The sequence below is a fragment of the Cyrtonyx montezumae genome, unplaced genomic scaffold, assembly GCF_038088225.1.
Source record: "Cyrtonyx montezumae isolate F1298 unplaced genomic scaffold, pur_monq_1.0 scaffold_7, whole genome shotgun sequence".
Taxonomy (NCBI): Eukaryota; Metazoa; Chordata; class Aves; order Galliformes; family Odontophoridae; genus Cyrtonyx; species Cyrtonyx montezumae.
Genome location: NW_027072078.1, coordinates 25,450,815 through 25,457,771, shown reverse-complemented (window position 1 = coordinate 25,457,771; position 6,957 = coordinate 25,450,815). Strand labels below are relative to the sequence as shown.

Genomic DNA, 6,957 nt, shown 5'->3' with positions numbered 1-6,957 from the left:
GAGGAATTACTACATTTGTAGTTCATTGGGGCTACTTAGTGCTCTCTCTGTTTCTTCTGTCACAGTACAAGCAAGGAGCTTGTTCCCTGTTTCACGGGGCAGGGGTAGAGAAGGTGAGTTGCCCAGGTATCCTGCTAGAGCAGCACTCAGAAGCTTGGTCAGCACTTTGTGTTAGTCTGTGCTGTTTATCTCTGTGCCAGGAGCAGTGCTGCACAGCACAGATGCATTCAGGTGAACAGTGCATGAGATGTTATTGCTAGGGTTAGGGCAAAGGGAGAGATCCAGGGTTAGGTAGAACTGGGCAAAGTTGTGCCAAGCCTTATCTACGCAAGCAATGGAGCTGTGACACCACATAAAGGAAATGTGGCTTTCCGAGTCTGCATGAGTGTATGCTCAACTCTAGGAAAACAACCCAGGGCCAGCCAGCTTTGGCTGCAGTCCTGCGCTCTCATGGGCAGCTAAGTATCCTCATGTTACTTGTTAAATGAATGTTTTACCTTGGAGCACTCAGCCCTCAGATTCCTGAGCAGACATTGTGCAAAAGGGCCCTAAAGGAAAAGGGAGGAGCAGGTTGTTCAGGTCTGGTGAGTTGTTTTACTGTGGATGCCCCATCCCTGGAGGTGCTCAAGGCCACTCTGAATGGGACCTGGGCTGCCTGATCTGATGGGTGGCAGCCAGCCCGTGGCAGAAGGTTGGACCTGGGTAGGTCCCTTCCAACCCAACCATTCTGTGATTCTGTTAAATAAGAGTCCCTCTCCCTCCCAACTCTTCCTTCTGCTTCCACTAGTTCTGTTTCACTGATGTGTTTTTGGTTGAAAGAGCAATGTTTCTAAATAAAAGCAACTATATCCATATATTCCTTTATACTACCAAACAGTTTCTGACATTGCCTCTACCTCCAGCATTCTGGGCCCTAAATCTGTCAGCTTAGGTTTCACCTTCCAAAGGGCCTGTGCATATGTATATATTTTGCACACACATCTAGAACTGTTCTCAGCAAGCAGGAAATGGTGCATTTTGCAGCTGGGTGAGAAGAATGCGTGCTGCTCTGCTGGGAGCAGCAGCATCTCACACGGACGTTGCCTCCGTGCTGTGGTAGTGCTGGCTGTGCGAGATACAGCACGAGCTGAAGCCCTCGTCCACCGCTCCCTTGTGCTGCTCATAGCTCCTCCTGCTGAGGCACTGCTGTTTCCTTCACTTGAAGAGCCCTTTTTGCAGCGGAAGAGCACGCTGTTTCGCTGTTTAAAGGTGTTGTTAGATAAAGGCAGCGAAAGAGCACGCCTTTATCTAACAACACCTTTAACGCCACCACCTGGCAGACATGTTTTCACGGTACCTTTTACATCTGATTCCGTCGGGAAATTCAATCTCCTCCCTCCTGGCGTAGCCATAAGGTAAGCCACACAGCCCGGCGAGAGGCGCGCTCCCCGCAGCTCGCGCTCTGTGGTAGGCGCGCGTGACGGGCGGACGGACGCGCGCCCTCCTTCGCGCACGCGCGCCGCCGTTCCGGGAGCCTTCTAGAGGCGCGGGGCGGTGCCGCGCCTGCGCCGGGACGCGAGGCTGGCGCGTGCGCGCGGGCTCCCATTCTTCCCGTGGCAGCGGGGCGGGCGCAGCCATGCAGCGCAGCGGGCGCCGCCGCCGGCATTGAGCCCGCCCGGCCCCCGCCCCGCCGCCGCTTCGTGCCGTACCCGCCAGGTAAACGCCCGCGCCGGGAGCCGCGAGGGATCCCCGGATCCCTCGGGGGAGCGGGGAGGGGCTCCCGCGAGGGCCGGGGGCTGGGGGTGGGGGCTCGTTCCGGGCCTTTTGTGTGCGCGGTGCTTTATTGGATTTAACGCCTTCGTACGCTCGGGGCCGGGCGCGGATCGGCACAAAGAGGCGCGGGCTCCGGGCACGGTCACCCGCGGCTGTTTGTCACCGCGCGCGGCCCCGCGCGCTCCCGGCGGCGCTGGGGAAGGAAGGGCCGCGCTGCCGCCTCCACGCGGCTCCGCCACCGCCGCGCGGGAGATGCGGCCCCGCCGTATCCGTCCGTCGCTCGGCGGTGCCGGTGGGGCAGAGGCGCGGTCTCCGCCCCAGCATCTCATGCAGACGCGGTGGAGTCCATCTTGTTATTGGAGCCCAACGCTCTGCGGCTTTTGAAGAGTTGAGGGCTGACATTGCCCGCTGCGTGGGGTGAGCCTTTGTGCTGCAGTGCTGGGCTTGGCCAGCTCCAGCTCCTGCCTCTTTTCACTGTGGAATCCCATCAGTTAGTGGGATGAAAGCCGGGAAGTTACCAGAGGGAGCGAGCGAGTGATGACTGTCGCCGTGAGCCTGTTTCATAGCTATGGATTTTTTTGTTTTTTTGTTTTTTTGTTTTTGTTTTTAACGACTGCCAGCACAAATGTGATCTCTTTTCTACAGTGCTGCGTGCAGCATTCCTGTGAAGTGCTTGCTGTTGATCAAACAGGTTCAGAAATGTCTTATCTTCCAAGAAGAACGCTCCATCCCTGCCTCGTTTTGCTGACAGCATACGGTGCTGGAAGTGAGACAGCAGTGTGCTTGTGTGGGACACAAGGGGTTTCTCTGTGTCACGTTCCCTGTGGGGACACTGGCAGAGAATGCCTGAGAACAAGTGAGCTGGTCCTCCAAGTGCTTCATCCCTCACATCCTGTTAGAACCTGAATTCTGAGCTGCAGCTGAAGTGTTAGGATTGTTAGATATTTGAAGAACAAAACTGAAACGATGTATTCCTTTTTCCCGGTGTTCCTTAGTTCCTCCCTATCTGTTGGGCTGCAGGTTGTGAGAGGGTGGGCACTGCAGTGAGTTCCTAGGAGGGGTACCCTACACGACCTGTTGTGTGTTAGCTTGTCACACTGTATCGCAATAAGAAGTGTGAAATGGGGTAGGCATAATGTATTAGGTTGGATACAGTGAGGGCACCTGCACACCTCCCCACTCCATTGTACAGGCAGATAGATGACAGAGCAGTGTGCCTTTGAAGAGAGCCACCATTGGGGTACCCATCTAGCCTGACTACTTGGATCAGGCACATTAATCACGCTGAGCTCATCATCCTGCCCGGGCTGGGGCTTGCAGTCTTCCTGCTGAGCAGAATGCCACCTTGGCTGTGCTCAGAATTGGGTCCTGACAGGGCCAGGGCACCTTCCTGCAGCTCTTGCTAGTGTATTAAAAATGTTAGTAAGTATCCAAAGGTTTTGCAGCTGAGTTAATAGATGAAACCAATCTGTTTATTGATTTCTTCAAACTTTACTAACTTGTAAACAATCTGCCTGTGAGGGGGCAGTTCTGCCTTGGTGAGCGGGTTACTGACTGTGGCAGCCTCATGCAGAACAGCCTCAGCACTGCCCCTCACGATGCTCTTCATTTTCAACAGCCCATGCAGAAGTTTGGAGCATCTTTCTTTGCAGCTCTTACAGTGTTTTGGGTATTGTCTGTCAGGCTAACCTGTTACTTCAGAGTTGTCTGAAATGCTGATGTGAGCTAAGAGTTTTTGCACAGCTGGATATCAACACAGACAAGTTCCCTGGCATTTTCTGCTGTTTAGTGCCTGGCTCTGTCATAGATGTGTTAGAGAAGCATCATCATCGATGGCTTATTGGAAGTCAGCAGATCATAAAATGCCTGACCTGCCTGCCGTGCCAGCAGGACCGATAGGTTAAACAGCAGTGTTTGTGTTTTGGGGTCTGGGCTCTCTCAGCTCTGCCTGCAGGTGCTTTCCGTTGCAGGAGCTTTCATAAAGTTGCACTGAACCAACAATTTGCTGAAGCAGGGATCAGGTACAGCTGGGGTCTGGTTCTGACCTATATTTCAGGGTGATGCTGAGCAGCAGGGAGGGTTTGCAGGTGTGCTTGTTCCTCTGCAGGTGGTTTCTTTGAGCAGCAATCTCTCAGCTGCCTCTAGAGTCCAGGACAAAAATTCACTTTGCAAAGCGACTAACTTGGGATCTGCTGGTGTCCTGGACCACAGTGTTAAAGGCTCTGCTTCTACTGGAGTGGGTGTCTCATTCAGTTTGAGCTGTGTGTTTGTCGTAGCAGTGCCTTGGAGCGATGTTTTACACAAGCAGGCACTTGACCACTGGCACTTCCCTCTCTGTTACTTGCTGCTGGGGCGGTTGTGGCTTGGGCTTGCACACAAAAGCCTTCCTCTGTGTTCTGTGCCCCTGACCAGTTACGTACTGCTGGGGATAACAGGCTCCTGGAGGATTTGTGCATTATGGCATTTCTACCACAACCCCACTGATCTCTTAGAACGAGCTTATCCGGATCTTGTACCCAGCATGTGGTAGTATGGGTTTTTATTTCCCCCAATGCTATCTGGCCTTCAATTTCCACTGCTGCTTCAGACTTTCTTTGCAGTGACTCTGGGAAAGGCAGTGAGTTTCTGTCCTATTCCTGCTGGCAAAATAGGATCTTGGTATTCTCATACATTTTTTTCTCATTTGCATTAAAAGATGCTTTTCATCTCCAAGATCATGTAAATCAGTGGTCTGTGCCTACGAGACCTCATTTATTGCAGTGCAGACAGAGACTGCAGGACTCAGATGTGTGCTGGAAGCTCCTGCTGTGGGGCACCACTCATTTCCAGTAGTGTTTTACTTCCAAACCTTGCACTGCTGCTAAGCTTTGCAGTCCAACAAGGCTTCAGGTGGCGATGTTCTTTTCTTCACAGGTTTCTCTAGCTGAACCCATTGCTGCTGGAGAGTGGAGAAGAGGGTTAGAGCCCGGTGCTGAGAAACTGCCCTGCTCTTGATGGTGGTAGGAAAGGAGCCAGACACCTCCATTTTAAAGTACTGTAACTGTATGGCTGGATAACATCCAGAGTCAGTGCTAATTCTGAAGAGGGGAAATTAGGGGAAATCTGTGTTATGAAAACAAAGGCTGTTGGAACTCACATGTTTTCCTCCCGCACTCTGGAGGAGCAGCTCCTGCTCAGTGCAGTGGTTTCCGTGGTGCCAGGTTCTGGAACACGCAGAGGTCATAAGCCTGCTAGTGTTGGCTTGCAGCAGAGTTGTTTTTGGAGATTAATGAGGCCTCACTGAAATCAACACCTTCGTGTGAGTTGTCCTGTTGCCGATGCAGCAACTCATACCTTTGTGGAGGCATACGAGAGTGCCTGCCCTCTAAAGCTTACCTTACCCGGGGCAGGATAATGCAACTTTCACAGCTAGCATCTGTCCTGGAAGGATTGCAGGGGGCTGCAGAGTCTTAGCTTAAGCCCTGGAAATCTTTCAGACGTCTTCATTCTGGGAATCTGCCTCAGTTTTCCTTGCGGCAGTGTATTTGTGTGCTGGTGTGGGTTGGTTACTGTCTGTGCTTCAAAGACAAAACCCCTTCATAGGTTCCAAGCAAGCCTGAAGAGCAGCTGGTACGTAGCAGAGTCGCAGCAGCCTTCAACCAGAGGTGGTTCTGTGGGTGAGCCCAGCAGCAGGGCTGCACAGGAGCTGCCTGACTACAGCTGGTGCTGTTAGGGTCCAGGGGACCTGGCAGGCACTGCACTGAGGTGAGAGGAGCTGCCTCTGCCGCTGGTGACCAGCTCCCACTTACAGGAGCAGGAGTTGTGAGGCTGGAACTCTAGGGATCACTGGATTATGGGGAGGCTTAAGTACAGGGCAGCACTAATTACTGATTTAAAGCAGTGATTGTGAAATACCCCTGGGCACTAAGTAAACATTATCTCCTACATACGGAGCCAGGTGAAGAGAGGGGAGAGCCCCTCCATGTCAACTGCTGGATGGGTGTCTCCTACAAACTGCTGCTTTTTGCATATCTAGGGAGGAGCAGGTCCAGTCGGGCGCTCAGTGAGTGTCCTGCTTTGCAAAGGGCTGATACCAAAGCCCCCTGGGCAGGGCGTGGAGAAGACCATAAGGAGAAAGAGGAGATGAAGGACTAAAGGGGACCTCCCTTCATGCAGAGCCTGTGTTCTGAGCTGCCCAGCTGATGGGCCCGGTCTGGGCTTTGCAGGATGTGGTTTGGTGCTGCTGCATGCAGCATGCCCAGGGCTCTGGCTGTTGAGACCAGGCACAGCCCTCCCTGCAGCAGTCAGCTGCTGAAGCTGATAAAAGCTACCTGAAGAGTTACTGCATTTGGCTGGGGTGGAGACTGGGAGGAGTTGTTCTTTGTTGTGGAAAGTCAAGGTTCAAGGCAATCCATCTCATATACCTTGAACTAAATTTAAACTGAAGCTTGCATGCACTTATGTCTTGAGACCTGTGAAGGAGCTTTGATGGCACTCCTATGTTGCTGCGTTACTTGTACAGCTGCTCTGCTACCCCTCACCATTTGTTTGTATGAAACAAACACTGCTCCAAAAAAGGGCTGTCTGGTTGGGAGTTGCTGAGAAGCCCAGCTTACAGCTGGAAGCAGGCAGGGGTTCCCTCAGGAAGGGCTGGGAAGACCTGTGAGGACAGGTGGAGCATTGCTGGCTGTGAGCCCCTGGGCTACTGAACTGGACTACTGTTCAGTCTGTCAGCTTTCTCCTTTAACTCGCCGTTCTGAGCTCCAAGCTGACATTACACTTAAGCCTCCCTAATGACATTCTGCTGGATAGCTCTTGATGGAAAATGTAGGTGATGCTTGCAGGGCCTTTGGCTGAGCACGTAGTTTTCATGGCTTAATAGTGAAAGAAGGAGCTGCATTTTTGCAGTGGCAGAGCTGAGGTGGTAGGGAGAATGTGTTCCCCCCTCCCCACCTTGAATCTCCATCCTGGTATTGTGTGCTGAGATGCAGCAGCCATGTTCTTCACTGCTTGGGAAGTTCATATTTTTGACCTTGGATCTTCGGTTTTCTCAGGTGGTACCTTTTCCTCCTCCTCTTGTGAGGAAAAGGGGTAGTTGACAGACTTTCTAACGTGTAGAAAAGCTTTAAAGAAGAAAAAAAGATGCACATTGTACCCCTGTTTGGCTGGTAGATGCTAGGCAGCCACCAGCCTTTCCTTTTGAGTTACTGTTCACGTTTACCCCAG

General features: G+C 52.5%; 1 protein-coding gene across 5 annotated transcripts in view; it reads left to right on the top strand.

Annotated features, from left to right (window-relative positions):
- Nucleotides 1-1,612: 1,612 nt before the first annotated feature.
- Nucleotides 1,613-6,957, top strand: part of CLASP1 (cytoplasmic linker associated protein 1) — a 144,174-nt gene continuing 138,829 nt past the window's right edge. For 2 of the 5 annotated variants that reach the window (XM_065750800.1, XM_065750798.1), the window contains exon 1: nt 1,614-1,695. The gene's annotated coding sequence lies outside the window, so the exon portion shown is untranslated. Of the gene's footprint in view, nt 1,696-6,957 lie in introns of all 5 variants that reach the window. The other 3 variants (XM_065750801.1, XM_065750799.1, XM_065750797.1) reach the window with 2 other exon arrangements.